The sequence below is a fragment of the Sus scrofa genome, chromosome 4 (genome assembly GCF_054392235.1).
Source record: "Sus scrofa isolate SSC_HxYL_T2T_F1_AM1 chromosome 4, Sscrofa_HxYL_maternal_Yorkshire_Landrace_v2.0, whole genome shotgun sequence".
NCBI lineage: Eukaryota > Metazoa > Chordata > Mammalia > Artiodactyla > Suidae > Sus > Sus scrofa.
This window is the reverse complement of record NC_139386.1, coordinates 59,753,864-59,779,594: the sequence shown is the minus strand read 5'-3', so window position 1 is coordinate 59,779,594 and position 25,731 is coordinate 59,753,864. Positions and strand designations below refer to the sequence as shown.

The 25,731-nt window shown below is 41.0% G+C and overlaps 1 protein-coding gene across 3 annotated transcripts in view; it reads right to left on the bottom strand.

Annotated features, from left to right (window-relative positions):
• PAG1 (phosphoprotein membrane anchor with glycosphingolipid microdomains 1) overlaps positions 1-3,092 on the bottom strand; it is a 168,010-nt gene extending 164,918 nt beyond the window's left edge. For all 3 annotated transcript variants that reach the window (XM_021089174.2, XM_021089173.2, XM_085022081.1), the window contains exon 1: positions 2,570-3,092. The gene's annotated coding sequence lies outside the window, so the exon portion shown is untranslated. The remainder of the gene's footprint in view (positions 1-2,569) is intronic.
• Positions 3,093-25,731: the final 22,639 nt, after the last annotated feature.

Genomic DNA, 25,731 nt, shown 5'->3' with positions numbered 1-25,731 from the left:
GTAACATCCCATTTTCTTTTTCTCTGAATCGATAAATAGGGAAGTACTTAGCAATGAAATCCACCTCAAACCAAAGAAGAAAACTCCACCTGCTGGCACCTCTACCCCGTGCTAATTATGACAATAATAATCCCTCCAAGTCATGGAGAACTCTGCTGTGAGTTAAGCACTTTGCATTCTTTACTGCTCAACGCAAATTTCCTCATCTGTAAGTTCAAGATAAGGATGCACATATTTAATTATGTTATTATGAGGATGAAAGGAGAAGAGATGGAAAAAGCACTGCGCAAGTCCTCAACTTGGGCCAAAAAGGACAGGATTGGAAAGAGACAGACCTGGGTTAAAATTTGAGCTGCGATTTCTCCTATTTGATCTTGCTGAGCTCCAGTTTCCTCATCTCCAGAGTGGCCATGAAGCCACCTACCTCGGTGAGGAATTAAAAGGGAGAGTAAGTCAGATGCCAGCTGGTGTCTGCATTACCAGGAGGTGTTGAATAAATGTACCTGCTCTCCTATTAAACATATGAACTGCTTCTGTTAGCCTTCTTCAGCAACCATTTGATGGCTGCAGGATCCAAAGACACTCTTCCTTTCTTAACAGTGATCATTTTTACCCAGTTTAATAAGCCAGACACTGGTTCAGTGGCATTACCTCTATGAACTCAATCCTCACCACAAGCCAGTGATGGAGGTACCATTAGCCTCATTTTACAGATGAAGACACTGAGGCACAAAGTTTAAGTAACTTGTCCAGATTCAAACAGATGGCACCAGAGCCATCGGCATGGCTCCCCAGTCTGTCCTCAGAACCATGATGAAGGAGTGCATATGGGGGTCCACTTGTTTCAGCTTCCATGCTCAGATATAATCCCTTCTAGAGATAAGCAGCAGATGCTCTCATCAATTATAATGTGTTGACTAACTTTGCAACTTTTGAAATAACATTTTGTGTATTTTCTTAGACTTCCTTAAAAAACGATGATATGTTTTTAAATGAGGTGCCTCTAACTAGTTCATCTTGTTCCATGTGCTAGAATACCATAAATAAATGTGCTTCTTTTTGTCGAGATTACGTAAATAAACCTTACACTAAAACACAACCCTGAGTTTTTGGTTTCAACGTTTATTACAAGTCCAAATTTTTAAAAAGATATATTAGGCCAGTCTTAATGTTATTTGTTTTGTTAAACTAATGACTTCCATACCAAAAAAAACCTGAAGTCTCCTTATTTCTAATATTCTCTGTCTTAACAGTCACAGCAGTACCTCGTGGTATTTCAAAGTATTCCTTGTACAAATTTAATCAACTCCAATATTAAACATCAGTGATGATAATCTATTGTTCTGCTTAAAAGAAATCTCTGGGGGACAGATGAGAGAGAAAGGTTAAAGAATTCTATCCTTCAAAGAAGGCCAGGGCAGCTACCTATAAATCATGCTCTTTGTTTATTAAGATAATTAAGCCCATCAGAACACTTAACTTTCAGACTCAACAACTGCCTGGTATGAACAATTTCCACTTTTTCTAAAACAAAAGGGATGTGTTCAAAGGGTCCTCTGCAAGCTCCCTGCACAATGCCTGCTATTTTAAAACATGATTTATGTGTCTAATTCCTGGAGCTGCCTTGAAAAATATACTGGGTTTTTCCTCGAACGCTCCCTATTAGGAGAAGACACTCCAATCCGAAGAGTGCACTCTGTTTCAGACTACAGGGCGCTATATCATGTCAGCATTTTCATTAAATACATTCAAGCTGGACTTTAAACAAATGGAATGAAGAGCCACAGCTGCAGCCACTGCAGAGAGTCACAGTTATCCTGCCGAGAGGCTTACATAAGAGGTGCAGGACAGTCAGGGTGAGACCCAAGTGTCATCATCTCAATTCCACTGCTTTGAGACTTGCCCACATCCTTACAGTGTATGAAATCACATACACTGCGCCGATTTCTCATTTTATCTGCCTTATGGCGCAAAAGTCTGGGTTGATATATAAGTTGTTTTTCCTTGAAGGATTGGGCTCCAATTACGGAAACGGTGGCAACTTCTGCCTAGGGGGAAGAGTAAAGTGGGATGTGCGCGGGAAGCCTGGAAGCCTGGAAGCCTGGAAGCCTGAGAAGGAATGACTTAGCTCCCATCCCCAAAGAGCGAATGCACCCAGGAATATTACTGGAGTCACTCCCCTGGGGACCTGGGATGGAGGTGACAAGAACCGCCCCCCCCCCCACCCCGCACGCTCTCTCTCTCACACACACACACACACACACACACACACACACACACATTCAATGGGGTCGGAATGTGCAATCAGCAGCAGGCGAAATGCCCTCGGAGCACCTGTCCTCTCACAGCACATTTCCAACTGGCACGTTCAGCAAAGGCTGGAGCCAGCCCGCGCTGCACCGCTGCCTCTCCCCGCGCGCTCTGTCCACGGCTTCGCACCCTGAACTCCCCAAGCTGGAACCCTGCTAACAAGAGGGGCCACCCCCGGCTTCCCACGGCGTGAAGATAGTAAAAGCGAACCTCCCCTTCCCACGGCGCTCTCCAACTTCAGAAACTACAGTCAACTTACTGGGACGCAGGCGATAGGGAGCCTTCTTCGGGGGGACCCGCGCTCCGGCTGTGCACAGCCTGGCTGGCTCCGCACTGCCCCGGCGGCGGCCAGTGCGGGGAGAGGCGCTGGCGCTCTGCACCAGCTGCCTGGGCTCCGAGATGCCCGGAGCCCAACACTCGCCAAGGCGCACCGCGCGGCGGCGGCGACAGCGACAGAGGCTGCACCCGGCCGCGCAGTCCCGAGCGCTGCAGCTGCCCCAGCCCTGGAGTGCGGCGCTCCGAGCCCCTGGTGCGTGTCTCCTGCTCCCAGGGAATCGCGACTCAACAAGGAAGGCGGTCAAGGAAAAAACCGAAGAGCTGTTGCAGGGGGTAGAGCTGCCAGCCCGTTCCCCAGCGATCCGTCACACAGCCCGCGCGCCAGCGGGCGAGCGAGCGAACAAGCTGGCGGACAGGCACCGCAGTCGGCACTCGCCTCGGCGCCGCGGAGAATGACAAGCGCCGAGGCGGTGCAGCGGTGCGGGGCGCCGGGCGCGAGTGCGCATGAGCCCGGCCCGCTGCGGCACGTCACCGAGGAGGGCGGGGCGGGGAGGGGGCGAGCCGGGCGGGGCTGGGTGGGGGTGCGGGGCGGACCCGGGCGCGGCGTCCTGCTCCCTCTCGGGGAGATACAGGAAGTCTCCCGCCCAGGGTTTTGTGAACCTCAAGCTGTGTGGTTGAACTTGTTTGTCACCAGAGTTCATTGTCCTTTCAAAACCACTGTTTACTCTAAGAGATTCTTAGGGCGCGGAGGGCCAGCCCACAAAAGCCAATTTAACTCAGGTTGTTTAGGGGACAATGTACCTTGGCTGTACATTAAAATAATTTAGGGAGGTCTTAAGAGCCCTTTTGCCCTGGCCGCACCCCAGAATCTGGACTAGTAAGTAAGTACCTGAGACTCTCAGGATGGGGCCCAGGTACCATTAGGTGGTAAGGCTTCCCAGGTTAATACTGGGGTTCAGCAAAGTTTCTCAAACTTTTAATGTATGACAGAATCTTCTGGGGATTTTGTTAAAAAGTCGGGTTCTGATTCAGTAAGTTGGGGTGCAAGGGGAGATTCTTCATTTCTAACAAGCTTTCAGATGATGCCAGCGCTGCAGGTCCAGACCACCTAATCTTTGCTTCTGTAAGTGTGGTCTAGAATCTGGAGCAGAGCTCCTGGTCTGCGCAAAAATCACCTGAGTAGCTTTTTTTTTTTTTTTTTTTTTTAAATGCAGAGCATATTCCTAGGCCCTACCCACACTGGTTGCAGTTCAACCGCTGGGCAAAGCTGGGGTTCTGGAATTCCATTCCTAAGGAGGACTCAAGGTGATCTGATATAAGTGTTGTCTGAATCAAACTTGAGGATATTAGATTAGCACCTAGGAGCTGGGAATAGACTTTTGCAGGGAAAAGCACCAAGCCTGGTGTACAACTCAGGACATCTGACTCCAAGTCCAACAAGTAATGCATAACAATTTATCTGAGTAGTGCAAATATTACTCATTACTTAGTAGGAAGTATCTATAAATCATTTTAAAGATACAAGACACTATATTCTTTACACCTATCGTTAAAGGAAGCTTAAAGCTGGCCTGGGAGGAAGGCTGATCAGGAGGGGAGGGGTAGGGATAGGGAGCAAAGTGAAATAAGGGAGGTTAGATGGATTGTTCCATAGTGCATGGCAGAAGGGAGGGTAGGTAGGAGGAAACAAACTTGGACTCAACCTTAGTCCTGGAAGGGAGCCTTGGAGAAGATCCAGGGTCCAGGCTTGGCCTCCTGCCTCATAGCACAGGATGAAACACAGGTGTTCAAGAGCTTATGAATGTATGATACATCCTATACATTATGTCACTACATCTCACAAAGTTCTTATAAATTGAATAAAAAAAGATTTATGTTCGTTTTGCAGATTTCAAAAAGGATGCTCTAGACCTTACTAGTTGACTTGCTCACACAGTGGAACTTGAACTAGAGTTTAGCTATTATTCATATTCTTTAAAGGCTGTGCCTAAATTTTGAGTGAGAAAACCTTTCATTTTGGGAGGGAAGAAATCCATTTTGCATCTTCACCCCAGTTTTGCAGCTCCACAAATTGGGATACAAAATCTTGTTCTAAGAGCATCCCAGGCCTAGAACATTACGGTTGCACAGTGCTGGCTTCACTGAGAGGTTCAAAAAGCAACACAGGAGTTCCCATCGTGGCACAGTGGTTAACGAATCCGACTAGGAACCATGAGGTTGTGGATTCAATCCCTGACCTTCTCAGTGGGTTAAGGATCTGGCGTTGCTGTGAGCTGTGCTGTAGGTCACAGACGTGGCTCGGATCCCGTGTTGCTGTGGCTCTGGCATAGGCCGGCAGCTACAGCTCCGATTCGACCCCTATCCTGGGAACCTCCATATGCCACGGGAGTGGCCCAAGAAATGGCAAAAAGACAAAATACATACATATACATACATACCAGTTCCCAAAAGAAAGAAAAAGAAAAAAAAAAAAAAAAGCGACACACACGTTTTTCCGGTGATGAGTGTAAAGACCATCCCTCATTTTATCCAGGCCTAAAGAAGCAAAGAGATTGAGACAAAATGCAAGCAAGAGCCAGTCTCGGGTCTCTGTCTTTTCTCTCTGCTCTCCTTTCACCAGATGACTTCCTGAAAATCATCTTTCATTTCCAAATTTTTCATAGCAAGATTTGCCGTCAGTAAATTAGAACCCAAATGTGTTCCTAGATGTGGAAGTGGAAGTATCAGGAACAATTTGGGGACTCGCGTAAATGCAATATTCCCAATCTGAGTAAAGTTTTGGAAGAAAGTATATGATGTTTAGATGCAGTCTCCCAATCCGGAGGTTTGCTTTGGAATGCTATACTCTAAACTGTGTCCTACCCAGCTTTGACTTTACTTCCAGAGTAACTCTTCCATTTACTAGTCTACTGTGTGACCATGAAAAAAAAAAAAGAATGAACTACTATTTAAAAGAGAATTCTCTGTAAATGAGGGCGTTGGTTGTGGAAATTTGTTCAATTTTAATAAGAAAGTTTTTTAATTTAAAAAAAAGATAGCATAAATCATGTTGGGACTTTTTAGGAGAGGCATCCAAAGTTATCCTTTTTTATTAGGTATTAGAAACTCCAATTGAAATATGTACCTGTATAGTATATGAATTCATTTGCATATTGGCTTGAAGAGAGCCAGGATTTAATTTCATAAAAAGTTAATTGGTGTGTCCTACTGCCATTGTATTTTGAGCTACTCTCACTGGCATTAAACACATGAAATGTGTAATATTGGCTTAATATTGATTGTGTCTTAATGTTGATTGTGTCTGATTTAGAATTTGTTTCTCATTAGCTGCTGTTGTTGTCTGGTAGGATTAGCAGCTACACTTTTTTTTTTTTTTTTTTCCCCTCTGAATTTTGTATTCCTTATGGGTCAGCAGAGCTTGCTCTTTGTTTGAGAATTTCTTCATTCAATGTCTCTAAAAGTCCCATTAGTGAGGATTTCAATTATACAGATGCTAGCAACTCCATTGAATCTATTCTCCACTCTTTCAAGAAGCTGTACCTAGAACAGATTTTTATTAAATTGTTCCACTAAGAATCACAGGCTTATCACTGAACTGAGAGGATTTGGCCCCCAAATTCCCAGTACTTGTTAATTAAAGTCTTCATCCATTTAACTCAAAGAAATTACTCGACATGAAAATTTTCCACCCTTTGCCCACTTTGTGGTTATAGTCCAGGTCAGAGAAGGTTGAGAAGTCCAGGTGACTGGCAAAGCACAGACAGCAGCAAGATCATGGAATTAGATTTCACCAGGGAAAAATGATGTTGTCATAACATTTAATACAAGTGCTTGATTTTTAGACATAGCTTATTACCAAGTGCCTTGTCTGAACACATGCAGCTGCTAGTAACTTCCCTGGAAACCATAACTGAATCCTGGTGGGGGTGAGAGGAAGTGGCAGTGAGGAAAGGGAGATTAGCATTCTGGTGTTTTTATTCTGGGAAACTTTTGAAAAGGATTGAAAATCCCAATTCCCCTCTTTCCCTGACACAAGAACATTGAGAGGTGCCTAAATTTCAAATGTTTACTTCTCAATTGTTTGTTCTAAATAATTTGTTTAGAACTTAGGGCAACGAGAATAACAAATGATCTGGATTTTCAGGCTAGCTCCAAAAGGTTTTTAAACCTACAAATAAATTAAAACAGCATTTGTTACAACTCTAAGCCCGAAAGGAACTAGCTGCTGGGTGAGGATTCTGACCCAATGGTAAGAGTAGGTTTATGGGCTGTGGAGGATGGAATTTAGGGACAAAAGGGGAAGACTGCCATGATCTTGGTGACTGAGAAACACACGCTGGCAAAGATTGGTTGTCAGTAGCCTCTGAGAAAAGTTTGGGAGAAGTATGAGCCTGTGACCAAGAAGAGAAATAGCAGCTGAAACTATACTTGCAGCTTGGTGCTTGCATTTACTTTAAGTGTTAAGTGTCCCATGTTTGACTTGATCTATAGGAAAGAATGATCAGAGATTAATAAATAAAGTATAAATCCCTTATAAATAGATGAATGCTTTAAAGAACTACTACAGTGAATATGTTTGAAATGTATGTTCAATTTTTTTTTTTTTTTTTTTTTTTTTTTTTTTGGTCTTGTTAGGGCAGCACCCACAGCATATGGAGGTTCCTAGGCTAGGGATCAAGCTACAGCCACTGGCCTACGCCACAGCCATAGCAACATGGGATCTGAGCCGTGTCTGCAACCTATGTCACAGCTCATGGCAGTGCAGCATCCTTAGGATCCTTAAACCTTTGAGTGAGGTTGGGATCAAACCTGTGACCTTGTGGATACCAGTCAGATTCGTTTCCACTGAGCCACAACGGGAACTAGGTCAGTTTTAATCTCTAGGAATTGCCTACCCCTCCCTCTCAACCAAGTTGAAGGCGGCTAGTGGAGAGGCCTTGTGCACAGTTGGAACCACAGAGTTGGAACACACAGAACTGTCCAGCTCTGGCTTCCAGCATCCTCATCTGTCAGCTGTAATCCCGTGGCTGCCATCTTTGATGACCTGATGTGAAGTAGCAATAGTTTTAGGCACATAGTAAATTCCTAATGAATACTAGAAATTAGGGTTGGCTTTTGCCCCCCTCTGTCTTCTAGGTTTTAAAATCTGTAACTGTATATTTCCTAATGCTCCTTTCATCATTTTAGTGTAAACAATGATTAACTGTAGTTTATAAGGGAGTGCTTTCCCTTTCTGACAGAAGACTTAAGAATGGCATTAGTTCCTCTACGAAGAGCGAAATGGTGTAGAAAAGGCTTTCAGAAGAGATTCAAGACAAAGCCTGCTAATGTTACTTAATGCTACTCTGTGGCTTCACACTGTACTGCAAAGGAAAAAGCGAGGCTTAGGACTTGACAATTCCAGATCCTTCTACTGGGAGAAAGAAATTATGGCAGGAAAAGAGACAGTACTTACAAAAGTGGAAACAGAGGGTGCCTTAAGGAAATGACTTTATATTACAGATTAAAGAGTGGATATTCCCATCTTCCTTTGTTATCCTGACCCTAAGCAGTCCTTATATTTCTACCCTAACATCATTGCTCAAGATTTGTGGCTGTAAAAGCAATGTGAGTATGTATTACTCATAGTGTTGACAGAGATTTCTTAGGTTCACTTTGTAATTCCTCAGCCATTAATACATATAACACAGTTCTCACAAACTCAAGTTTGAAGCATCAGAGAAAACTGTGTGCTTCATGCCTAGTCAACAAACACAAATTCAAGATTGAGGAAGGAAGTTACATGAAGTCACTGAGAGTTTTACTTCCAAGGGGTGCTAGTTGCTCACTCTCCAAAGGCAGAAGGATATGAGAGGCTTTTAGTGGCCAAAGCATTGATGTCATTTCTTTCCCTAATCCCACCTTCTCAACATTTTTTCAGCAAATAGACTTTTCTGTTCTCAGTCCTGTATTCTCCTTGGAGTGGAGGCCTCATGTTGTTATGGAGGGATGGATACAAGATGACAGAGAGGGGAAATGCAGTATGCTATGGTGTTTGCTTTGAGCCAGAAGCCCATTTAGGATTGGACGAATATGCAGACTTTCTTCCTTAAGTCTGCCTCATGTTGCTTCTCTGAAACATGGGGATATTATTATTATTATTATTATTATTATTACTATTATTGCTTTTTAGGGCCACATCCATGGCATATGGAAGTTCCCAGGCTCGGGGTCAAATTGGAGCTACAGCCGCCAGCCGACACCACAGCCACAGCAACGTGGGATCTGAGCCACATCTGTGACCTACACCACAGCTCACAGCAATGCCAGATCTCCAACCCACTAAGCAAGGCCAGGGATTGAACCTGTGTCCTCATGGATACTAGTTGGATTTGTTTCCTCCGTGCCACAATGGGAACTCCATGAAACATGGAGAGATTAAAAGTAGTGTTTTTGTTCTCTAAAAGAGTGAGATGTTTACTTTTTTTTTTTTTTTTTTTTTGGTCATTTTAGGGCCACACCCGCAGTATATGGAAGTTCCCACGCTAGGGGTCAAATCGGAGCTGTAGCTGCCAGCCTACACCACAGTCACAGTAACACCAGATCCAAGCTGCATCCGCGACCTACGCTGTAGCTCATGGCAATGCTCGATCCTTCAACCCAATGAGCGAGGCCAGGGATTGAACCCACGTTCTCACAGATCGTTGGATTCGTTACCACTGAGCCATGACAGGAACTCCCTATTTACCTATTTTTATATCCCCATGAAGAAGGATCATTTAGTTTTGCCTGAACTCTCTCTTCCTGACTCTCAAAGAGGAGAACACACCTTCTACAGAGGGATGCTAGTGAGGACTAGAGAGAGTGAGGGTTCCCGAAGTTTCCACACACTTGGCAGTGGTCAGACCTGCTATTCTGAACAAGCCACATAAGCTCCTGGAACTTGAGATGTTACTTGTGTGGTTGGTGCTCATCCCCTCAGTGGAGTCTCAAGCACATTTGGGGGGATGAAAAAAAGCACAAGCACATAGTCCAGTGGAAAGGCAGACCTTGGAAATGTCACAGCAGTTCACATAGAAGAATCCCCAGAGGCAAAAGCCATAAAATAAGCCATCCCTCCAAGACGTCTTGTAAAAACAGCAGTTGGTTTTAGAAATATTTAATCCCAAATTCCACTGAAGAGCACATGGTATTTCCTGTTTCTGGAAACACAGAAGAAAATTCAGCTCTGTTTGAAAGAAAGCAAAGCAGAGCCAGATGTTGGTGTTGGTAATGATCTGCAGAGCCCAACACTCATGTGCGACAGTCGGGGGGTGGAGGGGGGAGATGCATGACAGCTGTCTGAAGCCATGGGAGCCTAATTTCTCTTGGCGAGAAAAGAAACGAAGTGTAGAGGCTGTTTTGTTTATATCTACAACGGACAGCTGAGCCCAAGAGACGTTATTTTGGTTTGGAGAGCCAGTAACAGCAATTTAAAATACTATTTATATTCCTTTGACGTGCTTCGTCCAAATCACTTATTCAAGGAATGTTCTGTATCCAACCAACTATAATGCCATGTAGTTGAAAGCATATAATGCCTTCATTCTAAAGTGATTGTTTTCCCCCAGAAAATACTAGACTATTAGATTTTAAAACCAATTAGAGGCAATTTGATAGTCACTTGCTTTGTCTATATTCATAATTTGAATTTTGTTCTCAAAATACATGATCGGGCTTCTTGATCAAAAGAAAAGTGGGTATTCGGGAGTGATTACAACACACTTTATCCTTCACTCTATCCCACACTGATTCTTCTGCTTTGGTCAAACTGGTTTGCTCTTCATTGCTTCATTGTCTTTTGTACTTCTTGCTTTAGTGTTTCACTGTTGATTACTTTTTATTCTTCTCTGTTTGTTTTTTTTTTTTAATTTTTTAATTTTTTTTGGTCTTTTTGCCTTTTCTAGGGCTGCACCTGCGGCACATGGAGGTTCCCAGGCTAGGGGTCTAATCGGAGCTGTAGCCACCAGCCTACGCCAGAGCCACAGCAACACGGGATCCGAGCCGCGTCTGTGACCCACACCACAGCTCATGGCAATGCCGGATCCTTAACCCACTGAATGAGGTCAGGGATCGAACCTGCAACCTCATGGTTCCTACTCGGATTCATTTACCACTGAGCCACAATGGGAACTCCTCTTCTCTGTTATTTAATTATATTCAATTCAACTTTTATTCTGAAAACATTTTGCTATTCTAACTATGTATTTATTTATTTCCCCTCTTTTTTTCCAAAAACTGAATTATCATTGACTTAGAACACGGTGTTAGTTCCAGGTACACAACATGGCGATTCAATATTTGTATACTTTACAAAATTATCACTATGATGTGTCTAGTTATCATCTGTCACTATACAAAGTTATTGCAATGCTATTGACTATATTCCCCCACACTGTACATTTCATCCCCATGACTCATTTATATGGTAACCAGTTTGTATCTCTTAATCTCCCTTACCTATTTCACTCACCCTCCACCCCCACTCATCCAGCAGCCACCTGTTTGTTCTCTGTATCTATGAGCCCATTTCCCTTTTGTCATGTTAGTTCATTTGTTTTGTTTTTTAGATTCCATATATAAGTGAAATCATATGGTAATTGTCTTTCTCTGATTTATTTCACTTAGCATAATACCCTCTAAGTCCAGTCATGTCATTCCAAATGGCAAGATTTCATTCTTTTTATGACTTACATTTTATTGTATATATATATAAGTTGTATAAACAATACATGAGATAAGGTTACTTCCTTATCTTGACTATTGTAAATAATGCTGCAATGAACAAAGAAGGTACATATATATTTTTGAATTAATATTTCTGTTTTCTTTGGAAAACTACCCAGAAGTAGAGTTGCTGGATCATATGATAGTTTTATTTTCTGATTTTTTGAGAAAACTTCATATTTTTTTTCATCATGGTCATACCAATTGCATTCCCACCAACAGTGCAAAAGGGGTCCCTTTTGTCTACATTCTACCAGTGCTTTCATTTGTGGTCCTTTTAGTAATTGCCTATTCAGGCGATCTGCTCATTTTCAATCAGGTTGTTTTTTGATGTTGAGGTGTATGGGTTCTTTGTATATTTTGGATATTAACCTCTGATCAGATACATCATTTGCAAATATATCTCCCATTCACTAGGCTTCCCTTTTCATTTTGTTGTTTTGTTTGCTATGCAAAAGCTTTTTTTTTTTTTTTTTTTTTTTTTTTTTGTTGGTTGTTGTTGTTGTTGTTATTGTTGCTATTTCTTGGGCCGCTCCCGCGGCATATGGAGGTTCCCAGGCTAGGGGTCTAATCGGAGCTGTAGCCACCAGCCTACGCCAGAGCCACAGCAACACGGGATCCGAGCCGCGTCTGCAACCCACACCACAGCTCACGGCAACGCTGGATCGTTAACCCACTGAGCAAGGGCAGGGACCGAACCCGCAACCTCATGGTTCCTAGTTGGATTCGTTAACCACTGCGCCACGACGGGAACTCCCTTTTTTTTTTTTTTTTTTTTTTTTGATGTGGACCCATTTGCTATTTTTGCTTTTGTCTCTTGCCTGAAGAGACATATCCAGAAAAATACTGCTAAGACCAATGTCAAAGAGCATACTGCCTATGTTTTTTCTAGGTATATTTGGGTTCAGCTCTTATGCTTAATCTTTTAACCCATTTTGAGTTTATTGTTGTATACAGCGTGAGAAAGTATTCCAGTTTGATTCTTTTGCATGTAGCTGTCCAGTTTTCCCAGTATCATTATTGAAAAGGCTATTTTTTCTCCATTGTATATCCTTACCTCCTTTGTCATAGAATAATTGTCCATAGAGTGTGGATTTATTTCTGGGCTCTCTGTTTTTTTCCATTGAACAATGTATCTGTTTTTGTGCCAGTACCATGTTATTTTGATTTCTGTAGCTTTGTTGTATAGTTTGAAATCAGGGTATAGTTTGAAACCTCCAGCTTTGTTCTTCTTTCTCAAGGTAGCCTTGGCCATTTGAAGTCTTTGAGTTCCCATAAAATTTTAGAATTATTTGTTTTAGTTCTATGAGAAATGCCATTAATATTTATTTATTTATTTATTTATTTTTTTGCTTTTGCTTTTTAGGACCACACTCACTTATGGCATATGGAGATTCCCAGGCTAGGGGTTGAATTGGAGCTACAGCTGCTGGCCTATGCCACAGCCACAGTAACACAGGATCCAAGCTACATCTACAACCTATACCACAGCTCATGGCAATGCCAGATCCTTAACCCACTGAGTGAGGCCAGGGATCAAACCCACAACCTCATGGTTCCTAGTTGGATTCATTTCTGCTGTGCCACAGCAGGAAGTCCTGCCATTGATTTTTAAATAAGAATAGCATTGAATCTGTAGATTGTCTTGGGGAATATGGTCATCTTTATCAATATCAATTCTTTCAATCCATGAGCATGATATATCTTTCCATTTATTGCATTATCTTTAAATTTTCTCATCAGTATCTCATAATTTTCCTAGTATACATATTTTTATCTCTCTGGCTGGATTTATTCCTGTGTATTTCATTTTTTTGGATAAAATTATAAATGGAACTGTTTTCTTATTTTCTCTTTCTGATAGTTGTCAGCGTATGGAAATGCAACAGACCTCTGTATATTACCTCTGTATCCTAAATTCGTTTATTAGTTCCAATAGATTTTTTGGTGGTATCTTTAGGATTTTCTTTATGTAGTAATCATGTCATCTGAAAATAGCACCAATTTTACATGTTCCTTTCCAATTTGGATTCTTTTTATTTCCTTTTCTTGTATGACTGCTATGAATGACTAGGATTTCCAGTACTCTGTTGAATAAAAGTGATAAGAATGGGCATCCTTGTCTTGTTCTTTATCTTAGATGAAATGCTTTCAGCTTCTCACCATTGAGTATAGTGTTGGCTGTGGATTTGCCTTATATGGCCTTTATTATGTTGAGGTATATTTCAATACTCACTTTGTTGAAAGATTTTTTTTTAAATCATAAATGAATGTTGAATTTTGTCAAAAGCTTTTTATGTATATGTTGATATTATCATATGATTTTTTTCTTTCAATTTGTTAATGGGTATACCACATTGACTGGTTTATACTGAACTCTCCTTTTACTTCTGGGATAAATGCCACTTGATCATGGCTTGTGGTCTTTTTAATGTATTCTTGAATTTGGTTTGCTAATATCTTATTGAGGGTTTTGCCTCTATGTTCATCAGTGATAACTGTCTTGTAATTTTTGTTTTCTTTGGTGTCTTTGACAGGCCTCAAAATCAGGATGGTCTCATAGAATAAGTTCAAGAGTTTTCCTTTCTCTGCAGTTTTTTAAAGTAATTGGAGAAGGATAGGTGTTAGTTGTTTAAATATTTGGTGGAATTCACCTGTGAAGCCATCTAGTCCTGGAGGTTTACTGTTTGGGAGAGTTTTTTTTAAACATTATTATTTAATTTAATCAGTCTGTTTATATATTTTGATTCAGTCTTGGGCAATTGTACATTTTTAAGAATTTATTCATTTCTTCTAGGTTGTCCGTTTTATTTGCATATAATTTTTTCTAGTAGTCTCTTATGATCCTTTGTACTTCTATGGTATTGTTTGTAACTTCTCTTTCATTTCTGATTATTTATTTCTCTCTTTTTTTCCTTGAAGAATCTAGCTAAAGGTTTATCAATTTTGTTTATCTTTTCAAAGAACAAACTCTTAGTTTTCCTTGATCTTTTCTATTAATTTTTGGTCTCTATTTCATTTTTTTCTTCTCCAATCTTTATGATTTCTTTGCTTCTATCAAGTTTGAATTTTGTTTGTTCTTTTTCTAGTTCCTTTAGGTGCAAGGTGAGGTTGTTTTGACATTTTTCTTGTTTCCTAAGGTAGATTTGTATTGCTATAAACTTTCCTCCTAGAATTATTTTTGCAGTTTACATTGGATTTTGAGTCACCGTCTTTCCATTTTCATTTGTCTCCACATATATTTTTAAATTTCTTTGATTTCTTCAGTAACCCATTGATTATTTAGCAACATAATGCTTAGCTTCCACATTTATTTTCTGATTTTTTGTAATGTATTTCTTCACTGTTTTTTTTTTTAATTTTTTTTAACTCAGGTTCTCCTTTCCCAACTCTGGTCTTCAAAGACCAGCCATAATTTAATGCCTAATGCATAATATGTAGTTGACCTTGATCATCCTAGCTCTATTGCTGGAGGGATCTCTCCTCCTGTGGGCATCTATAACACCTACTGCCCATATTATCTACATGAAACTCATCCCAAACTGTCCCTTGTTCCTAGTACAGACCTTCAAATACCTTTAGAGTTTCTTTAATGTCTTATGGTATACATAGTGAACCTCTTTGGACCATACCTGCGTTTATGCTAATGAGATACGGAGGAAAGCCAGCCATGTGCTTTTGGAAGGTTGGAAACTAAAGCTCCACTCCCTAACCCCTGGGGAAAGGACAGGAGCTAGAAACTGAGTTCAATAAAATGGCCAGTGATTTAATCAGTCATGCCTATCTAATGAAACCTCAATTAAAAAACTCTGGACACTAAGGCTTGGGGAGCTTCCAGGTTGATGATCATATCAATGATTCAGAGGGTCATGAACCCTGACTCCACATGGACAGAAGCTCCTACACTCAGCACTTTTTTTTTTTTTTTTTTTTTTGTCTTTTTAGGGCTGCACCCAAGGCACATGGAAGTTCCCAGGCTAGGGGTTGAATCAGAGCTGCAGCCGCTGGCCTACACCCCAGCCACAGCAATGCAGGATCCAAATCATGACTGTGACCTACAGTACAGCTTACAGCAACTCCAGATCCTTAACTCACTGAGTGAGGCCAGGGATCAAACCCAAGTTCTCATGGGTACTAGTCAGGTTTGTTACCCCTGAGCCACGATGGGAGCTCCCCCTCAGCACTCTTCTATCCATTGCCCTACACACCTCCTCATCTGGCTATTCAGTCCTACTTTACACTCCATTTGGGTTTTAACACAAATGTAATAAAAATAACCTAGGAAGCTTAAAAAGATGATAATAAAATGGTAACCTTAAATATAATGCTTTCCTAAGTTCTGCAAGTCATTCTAGCCAATTACTGAATCTGAAAGAACATTGTAGGAAGCTCTGAATTTGTAGCCAAGTCAGACAACAAGTACAGGTAGCTTGGGGACTCCACTTGCAACTGGCCTTGCCTTCTAATGGAAGGACAGTCTGTTGAGGACTGTGCCCTTCAGCTTGTGGTAGCTGATGCTAACTCCGGTTTGTATTAGAATTGAACTCAATTGTAGGACTCCCAGTCAGTGTCAGGGAATTGATGTCAGAACACAAAGTTACACAGTACATTTAAAAGACACACAATGTTTTTGTGTTGTCTTATTTACAGTGTTGATTAATGTAGAACAGAAATGACATCACCACCTCAAGATGAAGAAGAAAGCAGTTATATGTCCATATTAGTCGATATGTTCATGTTGATTGGTGGTCAGTGAAGTAATTAACACATTCTAGTATGTGTACCCCATCTCTTCAGCTGGACTATAAGCTTGTGGGTGTCAAGTCCACATTCTGTATGTCTTTATATTTTAAACCATGCCTAGTGGATTGTCTTAAAAAATTCTAAGTGTTAATGACATGCTTTATGGTTGAGATGATGATACACAAAGAAGTACTTATTAATTATAATACTCATTTTTCATAGCAAGCTTATTTAACACCTTCCTCTTGCTGGTCTTTAATTCCCCACCCCACCCCCTTATTTAACAGATTGGAAAAGCTACACGACAGATAAACTTCTTTCCTAAAATCTCAGAGTAAGTCAGGACCAGATCTGAAATTTAAAGTCTGTCTTGGAGTTCCTGTTGTGGCTCAGTGGTTAACAAATCTGACTAGGAACCATGAGGTTGCGGGTTCAATCCATGGCCTTTCTCAGTTAGGGATCCAGCGTTGCCATGAGCTATGGTGTAGATTGCAGACATGGCTTGGATCCCGTGTTGCTGTGGCTCTGGTGTAGGCTGGCAGCTATAGCTCCGGATGGACCTCTAGCCTGGGAACCTCCATATGCTGCAGGAGCGGCCCAAGAAAATGGCAAAAAGACAAAAAATAAAATAAAATAAAATAAAGTCTGTCTTACTTGGGTTTCCAAGTCTGTTACCTAGCTTATCATACCTATCTTAATTATTAAGAGCTACTATGACTAGAACATAGCCAGAACCCTGATGCGGCTTGAACTCACATTTTTTTTTTGTTTTTGTTTTTGTTTTTTTTTTTTTGGAATTAGAATCACTCCTTAATGTCTGGACTTACTAATGTTCAGGTTCTTTGCATCTGCGCAGAAGGAATTCAGCAAGAGACAAAGTGATAGGCAAGAATAGATTTATTAAGGTAGGAAGCTTCTGAGAGATACAAGCAGGCAGGCAAGGAAGCTCTGCCCTGAGGATTAGGTGGGCTACATTTTTATAATCCAAAGAAAGTGGGAGTGGGAAAAGACTGCCTTCTTCCTCATTCTTTGAGTAGACATCAGGCTTACATCATTAGCTCCTTCTGTGTATCTGGTAAGGGAGTATTTGACCTTCTGAGGTCAGACTAGGACTGTCGTGCTGCTTATTCAGATCTGCAGAAAGGTGGTAACATATGCTAAAATATGTTGAATCTTCTCAGGTTTCTGTATCATGAGGGTTTCCTACTTTGGAATGTCATCTTTCCCTTAAATTCTGGTCCTTAGTCCTAAGGATCATTATCTTGCTGAACTTGAATACAGGCCTCATTTTATCTTTCACTTAATGACCTGAGGCACATCTCGTGGTTTTATGGTTTTATAGTTAAGCAAGCCTGCTTCATTCCACATCTGATGGCTTTCTTAAGTGATCATTAACTTAACAGTGACCTCCCAAAGTTCCCAGGTTTTCTTCTCTACCTATGGTCCCCTATTTGGACTTTTTTTTTTTTTTTTTTTGTCTTTTAGTCTTTTCTAGGGCCACACTCACAGCATATGGAGGTTCCCAGGCTAGGGGTCCAATCGGAGCTGTAGCCTATGCCACAGGCACAGCAACGCGGGATCAGAGCCATATCTGCAAACTTCACCACAGCTCACAGCAACACGGATCCCCAACCCACTGAGCAAGGCTGGGGATTGAACCGGCAACCTCATGGTTCTTAGTCGGATTCATTAACCACTGAGCCACAACAGGAACTCCTCTATTTGAACTTCTATAACTACCTGTGTAACTATCCTACTCTATCCCTATCATTAGGATTATATAGACAATGATAGACAATGATGTAGCCATCGAAGTTCAGATGGTCCTATTATGGTTCTATTATGGATGGTGAGCTTGTCATTCATCTCAGAATTGTTCATTTAGCCTTATGTTTATTCTAGTAAACAAACTCGATGTCATTTTGCCAAATTAAGACAGTGCATCATTTATACTGATAGGAAACTTTAGGCATCCAACTTAATTTAAAATATAAACTCTTAAAAAGGAAAAGACTGGAGTTCCCGTCGTGGCTCAGTGGTTAATGAATCTGGCTAGGAACCATGAGGTTGCATATTTGATCCCTGTCCTTGCTCTATGGGTTAAGGATCCGGCATTGTTGTGAGCTGTGGTGTGGGTCACAGATGTGGCTTGGATCCCATGCTGCTGTGGCTGTGGTGTAGGTCAGCAGCTGCAGCTCCAATTGGACCCCTGACCTGGGAACCTCCATATGCCTTGGGTGTAGCCCCAGAAAAGACCAAAAAAATGACAAAAAAAAAAAAAAAAAAAAGGAAAAGACCACTTGAAGCACTGACAAAAACAGAGACAAGAAACATTTTTTAAAATAAAATCCCAAGGATCGAAAAATAACTGTACTGCCTATCTAGCAGGTTAAAATTTAATTAGCTCTGTTGAATTGTAGCTAGACTCACTCTTTGAGTCTTCTTCAGGTTATACATTTGAATTGAAACAATAACTTTGCAGCTAGAAGAGTTTCTAATGACTTTGGGGCATACCAGCTAACAATTTATCTCAGGAGGGAGAAGGGAAGAGGAATATTGTTTGATTTTATCAGATTCAGTGTTACTCTTCAGAAATAATTACTTGCTTTTCTAACACACCAAACTTTTACTTTATTACTGACAGACTCTCTGAAATGACAGCCACTGACGTTACAGAACCGTCATTATTGTAACATTCTATCTGACAACATGCAATCATGTACATTAAGAGGTTTAAATTGCCCTCAAACATGTGGTAGGAAAGTTTGTTTAACTCAGTGCTGAGTACTACAAGCTCAATAATAAACTTTCACTGATAGGCTGATTCTCACTACATTTTCCTAAGAGCTCTGTCTAAACAGCAAACAAGGACAGAAATGACTGTGTCCTGGAGTCTTAAGTGTAGACATACTTGTGACACTTTCTCTGAGTCAAAGCAGATGATTTCTGTGGAAATTTTGCAATTAAGAGAAAAGTTCACAGGCCTTCCCTTCTGGATAGATAAGGATGTCTGTTCCACACAAGTTTTGTGGGTACTTACTCTCAAATGGGATACCCCTGGGGGATTTGACTTTTCAAGAAAAGGCCTCAGAAGAGCTTCCTGGTGGCACAATGGGTTAAAGATCCAGCATTGTCATTGCTGTGGCTCTGGTCACTGCTGTGGTGCAAGTTCGATCTCTGGCTTGAGAGCTTCTACATGCTACAGACTCAGTCCAAAAAGAGAGAGAGAAAGAGAGAGAAGTCCTGATTTTTATTATGTATTATGTAGTAGTATTTAACTGCAGGGTGTCCAGATCAGTTCTCTCTTTCCTTTTTTTTTTTTTTTTTTTTTTTTTTCTTTTTACAGCCACTCCTGTGGCATATGGAAATTCCCAGTCTAGGGGTCAAATTGGAGTTGCAGCTGCCAGTCTACCCCACAGCCACAGCAATGCCAGATCCAAGCCATGTCTGTGACCTACACCACAGCTCACTGCAACGCCAGATTCTTAACCCACTGAGCAGAGCCAGGGATCGAACCTGCAACTTCATGGATACTAGTCAAGGTTTGTTACCACTGAACCACCACACAATATCCCCCAGATCCGTTCTCTTTTGAGGTTCACTTAGAGCAATTCCAAAATTTCAGAATTTACTGTTCAGGCTAATTTGGACTCTTCAGAATTCGGAATGATGTGGCCTGCTGTAGGCTCACCCTCCTGGGACCACAGGAGAATTGATAGAGATTTGGTTAGAAAAAGATGGCCTTGGCTAGAGAATTCTGTACCTCCTACCATGCGAACATCAAAGCAGGTGTTGTCTTTTGTAGGAGACAGAGCTGAAGATGAGATTCAGCCCCCAGCACAGCGGTTAGCAGTGTGGGCTCTCATATGCCTCCACAAACAGGTGCTTGGATCTTAATCATGTTGCCTATTCTCTGTCTCCCGATTCCTCGATTGTAAAATATAGCAGTGGCTTTTCTTACTGAATCTTTATATGATTGATAAAGTTAATGGTTTTTAAACATTTGGCACAGTCTCTGGAAGCTAGAAAGTTCTCAAATAACAACCAATAGTGCTGGGTGTGCTGGAGGAAGTCCATGCATTTTATTTTTGTCTTTTTTTTGTGGCGGGCCTCAGGTGCAGTATATGCAAATTCCCAGGCTAGGGGTCGAATTGGAGCTTCAGCTGCCAGCCAATGCCACAGCCACAGCACATCATATCTGAGCCAAGACTGAGAACTACATCACAGTTCACAGCAATGCCAGATCCTTAACCCACTGAGCAGAGCCAGGGATCAAACCCATGTCCTCATAAATACGAGTCAGGTTTGTTACCACTGAGCCACGATGGAAACTCCAGTCCATGCATTTTATACACGTAACTCATTTACTTTTCACAAAGACAGCAGGAAGGACCGCATTCCCATTTTACAGATGAAGAAACCAAGGCACATACAGATTAAGTAACTTGTGCAAGATCACACAGCTAGTAAGCAGCAGATAACCTCTATACATTTTAACCTGGGTCCAGTGGCTCCAGAGCCCATGCATTTAGCCACTCATTCCTGCTTCATCTCTAATAAATAAATGTGATGTTTTATTATTGTTGTTTTCCTTCCTGTAATTCTTTCCAACTCCATGACACCGATATGACCTCTATTTCTTCAGGTCCTTTGTTCCAAGGGAAGCGGCAGCTGGCTCCTCCTATGGCTAAACCAGGGTGATCCATGATAAGCCACTTGTCACTAGCATGAGTCCCATGGGGAAAGGTAGCCGGAATGACTGAAAGGCCATATATGGGGAGTTAAAACTCTGGTTTGGATTCTGACACTCTCTTGGCTATGTCGATAGATTCAAATGAATATTTCTATTCATCTTTCATGCCTAGAATTGCAAGATAATTTACTTAAATATAAATACTTACTGAATACCTACCAAGTGAGAGTATTTTATACTTTGTTGTGGATAGGAAAAAATGAATAAATAGAAGGCACGATCCCAACCACAAGTACTTTCTATCTAGGATGATAGGTGCCTATACAAGTAACCAGGCTGGAAAACCTGTGGGAGTTGGCAAGACCTGCATTCAAACATGTTTCATTTCCTACTTGTGTATCACCTTAAACACATGATCTTTCTGAGCCTTAATTTTCTCATTTGTAACGTGGACTCGATAATACTTCCCTTATAAGATTTGGATTGTTGCTAGTACTCATAAATGTTATTTAACAAGTGCTTTGCATAAACACACTGTTTTAAAAGAAGAAGATGGGTATGTCAGCAGGAAAAATATATAAACCTGTGAAAATGTTAAAGTATATATGAACTCACAGACAACATTTATTTCATGCTCGATTTTCAAGATAAACTAAAGAAGAGGTTATATTCCAAAATGCACTTTAATCTGGTAAAGAATTTGAGGTCTAGATGCCCCCTTCCCCACATTTAACAGTTAGGCTCTCTTCTGACTCATCAGCTCCTGGAACATCCTCACCATGATCTTTGGCAGAGGGTGTGTTTGTGCTCACCTGTGGAGTGTGTGGGGTGTCTTTTGCAGAGGAGGCTGGAGGATGCATGGATTGCCTGCTGTCTCAAGGCAGCGACAGTGCATAAGGAAAACGATGTACTTTTCAAAAAGTGAGCAGTGAGGGGAGAGCTCTTTTTCCCATATTCAATATTCTCTTCCATGTGAAAGGGGCTCCACTAGCATAAACTGTCTGAGCTCTCTTTGCCCCCTTGCTGGTTCCCATCCAGGGAGAGAGAGTGACTTATCTGGTGGGTGAGGTTGGCAGAAGATACAGGGACTGTATCACCTACCCCTGCCTCTTCTCTTTTAGATGGGAGCTGCCAGTAGGAAATGAGCCCCCTGTTCTGCTCCTCTCCAGTTTGGGTGGTAGAGACTAGCCTACTGCAGAAGTCCACCAGCCTCTGAGGCTACAGGAGGAACCTCTCATTCCAGAGAAGGAGAGCTTGCTGCATCAGGTTGCCTACTGGCCCATCCATGTATTGAATCCCACCCTCTGATGACATCTTTATCTATACTAAAGGCTATTTTGTGGCCTCCATCTACTGAACTTCTCTGTGTCTTAATTTATTTGGAATTCAAGTGAAGGGAAAAAAGACATTAATTATTGAGGTCCCTTGATTTCTGACATTCAAGAAGAAGTTGGGGGCCTCTGCTTTTTCTGCTCAAATAGGCTGATTCATTTGCATCACCTTCTCTCATCACCCTCTGATGGTCATGTATTTTTCAGGGTGACTGCGTTAATTCTCATATAGACTTTGCATACTTTAAAGCTGAGTCAATGAGTGGGAAGAATTTAATTTAATCATCATTTAATCCTCTGCCTGTGAAATGTGCTGTAAAGAGATATCAGTGAGTATGTTCATAATTACAAACATCAAATTTTAATGTATTACTTCAGTGCTAAAGGAACTTGTTTATTACATTGTCATCAAACATCTGATAAGAATAAAATGCATACGAAAGTGGGACATGCCTTTTTTTTTTTTTTTTTTTTTTTTTTTTTTGCTTTTTAAGGTTCCACCCATAGCATATGGAGGCTCCAGAGCTAGGGGTCAAATGGGAGTGGTAGCTGCTGACCTAAACTATAGACACAGCAACATGGGATCCAAGCCAAGTCTTCAACCTACACCATGGCTCACAGCAACGCCAGATCCCCCACTCACTGAGGATTGAAACAGCATCCTCACGGATACCAGTCAGATTTGTTTCTGCTGTGCCACAAGGGGAATTCCTAAAGTGAGACATGTCTGTGCAACATGAGATGCACACCATTTAACCAATTTATAAATAAAGATAAAGTGGAAGGAGACCAAGTTCAAAGACATACTGCCCACTGATGGTCAAGCTGGATACAGATGGTGGATTTTGAATGTCCTAGGTAAGCCCTGACTCTGATGTCTTACCTAAATATCATACAGCATAGCTTACAATGATGACAACTTTTAAATTTGGGGCTCTGACAATAACATGATCTGTTCAGTTCAATTAGATGAATATTTAATTGACTCGAACTTTATATATGCTAGCAATGAACCAGACAGATATGGACCATACCCTTGATGGAAAACAGTGGAAAGTATCTGACTGCATTTTTAAGTTAAATTTGTAGTTGCTATTAACAAAGAAATATTTTCTAAAATTAAAAGTGCCACTGTTTACATGCATGTACTATGATTTTTATTGCTTAGTTTCTTATAGTTGGAAAGAAATAAGAAAAAATCCTGAGTGTTCATGATAGGAGATGCTTTCATAAATTATTGTACTTTTACTCTATGGAATATTATGCAGTTATTTGATAGAATGAGGTAGAGCTGTATGAAGGGCTTGGGAAAATGTAATGATGTATTAAAGAATATTTGCTATGTGTACAGCTCCATTTTTGGAAGGAAATAGCAAGAGCAGCAATGGTATGTACATGTATACTATATATGTTAGTTTAGCAAAAGTATAAGAAGGTACATACCAAATTTTTAACAGTGGTTATATCAGCTGGGCAAACTTGTGAATCATAACTCAGAAGTAGTAATTTTAATTCAAAGCATTGACCCACATGCTTTACTGGTGAAGAAAATACATAATATTTAGCAGAAAAAAATAGACTGCATCTAAACTAAGAAAAATAAACAGGAGGATGCTGGAAATGAAAGTGTCAAAGTGTTGATATTGGCCTCAGAATAGAATAATGATCACTATAAGTAGTTTTTTTCTCTCCTTCTGGAACTTTTATGTATTTTCTGTATCTTCTACAGAAGTATGCCTTCATGTAACAATTAGAAAGAAATAAAATCATATGAATGATGTTGTGCCCTTTGACTTAATTCCGATCTCTAATTTCTTGTTGAAGATAGAAGTTACCAGAAGAATCCAAATGAGAATAATTTCTTATTTTTTTTTTTTTTTTAGCAAGGGGCGGCATGTGGAAGTTCCTGGGCCAAGGATTGAACACACACCATAGCAGTAACCCCAGCCGCTGCAGTGACAATATTGGATCCTTAACCTGCTGCACTACAGGGAATCCTGAGAATAACTTCTTTTAAAAAGTAATTGCAAGGTGGGGTGTTTCTGCCATGGCACAGCAGAAACGAATCCGACTAGGAACTATGAGGCTGCGGGTTTGATCCCAGGCCTTGTGCAGTGGGTTAAGGATCTGGTGTTGCTGTGAGCTGTGGTGTAGGTCGCAGATGCAGCTCAGATCTGGCATTGCTGTGGCTCTGGCATTGGCCAGTGGCAATAGCTCCGATTAGACGCCTAGCCTGGGAACCTCCATATGCCATGGGTTCGGCCCTAAAAAGACAAAAGACAAAATAAAAATAAAAATAAAAAGTAATTGCAAGGTGAAACCATGCCCTTATTCCAGACAAAACTATTTAAAACTTTTTTTGGAACTTCTCTTGGATTTTTCCAGTGCACTCAGCAGAATCATTGGAATTTACATCTACTCCAATTAAGCAAAATTTGTCTTTGTGCTCATCTCTATGTGCTAACCACATTCCAGTCATTTTGGGTAAGACCCATGCCACACTAATCAGTGATATCATGATGAAAAGTCATAGAAAAAAAAAAAAAAGCACATCTCTCAGAAATGTGCTTTTCCTCTCTAGTTATTAACTATTTAAGAAGAGGCATGTTCTAAAGCCAATCCCCAAATAATTGATAGCGAAGAGAATGGTTCCTATGTAAAAATGTATATTCATTAAGAAGCTTAAAGGTTGAATCATTGCTTACTGTGTAAATGTGAAGTGTGAGGATAAAGCAGACAAGCCATTTGACAAATACTATTCATCTCCCCCCCCCATGGTACCCCATCTCCCTGCTGGAAAGTGCAGGGGTAAACATAAACAGGAATTCCCTACGTGTGGTTGATGGTTGCTCAGACCACTTTTGGGGCACCAGGGAGTAAGGATGGAGAGAAAGGAAACACGCAGGGAAAGGCAAGGCTTAGTTCCTACCTGGAAAATCTATGCTATTAAAACCTGGTATCAGAGCAGGAAGACCTGAAATGGAGTTCTGTAACTTTCAAATTTTATTGAACTTGAACATGTCAGTTAACCTCTGGGCAGTGAATCTCTGATTTGATCTGTGCTAAATTGAAAAAAGTTAATAAAAAAAAGTACAAGTGCTTTACCAAGTTATTGTGAGGTTCCAAGGAGATGACATTTGCAAAATTATATTTTATAGAGTGTGAATGTCAACATATCGAGGGCATGTTACATCATTTGGGATATAGACTGTGTCTTCCACTTGGTTATTCCCCATTAAATATTTATTAAATTCATTTCGTGAGTCAGGATATACATTAGTGATAAAGCAATGTTTTGGCAGCTATTTTTATTAGAAAAACCAAGGTTCCCTGAGTAAGGTAAAATTAAAAGACAGCTTTACTTTGCATGGCCAAGAAGACTTAACATCTTGCAAACTTTGAATCAGCAGGATTGCATGTGGTCACTTGATTCAACTTTCTTTTTTTTTGTAAGGGCCACACCTGAGGCATATGGAGGTTCCTAGGCTAGGGGTCTAATCTGAACTGTAGCGGCTGGCCTATGCCACAGTCACTGCAATGTGGGATCCGAGCCACTGCGTCTGTGACCTACACCACAGCTCACAGCAATGCCAGATCCTTAATCCACTGAGCAAGGCCAGGGATCGAACCTGC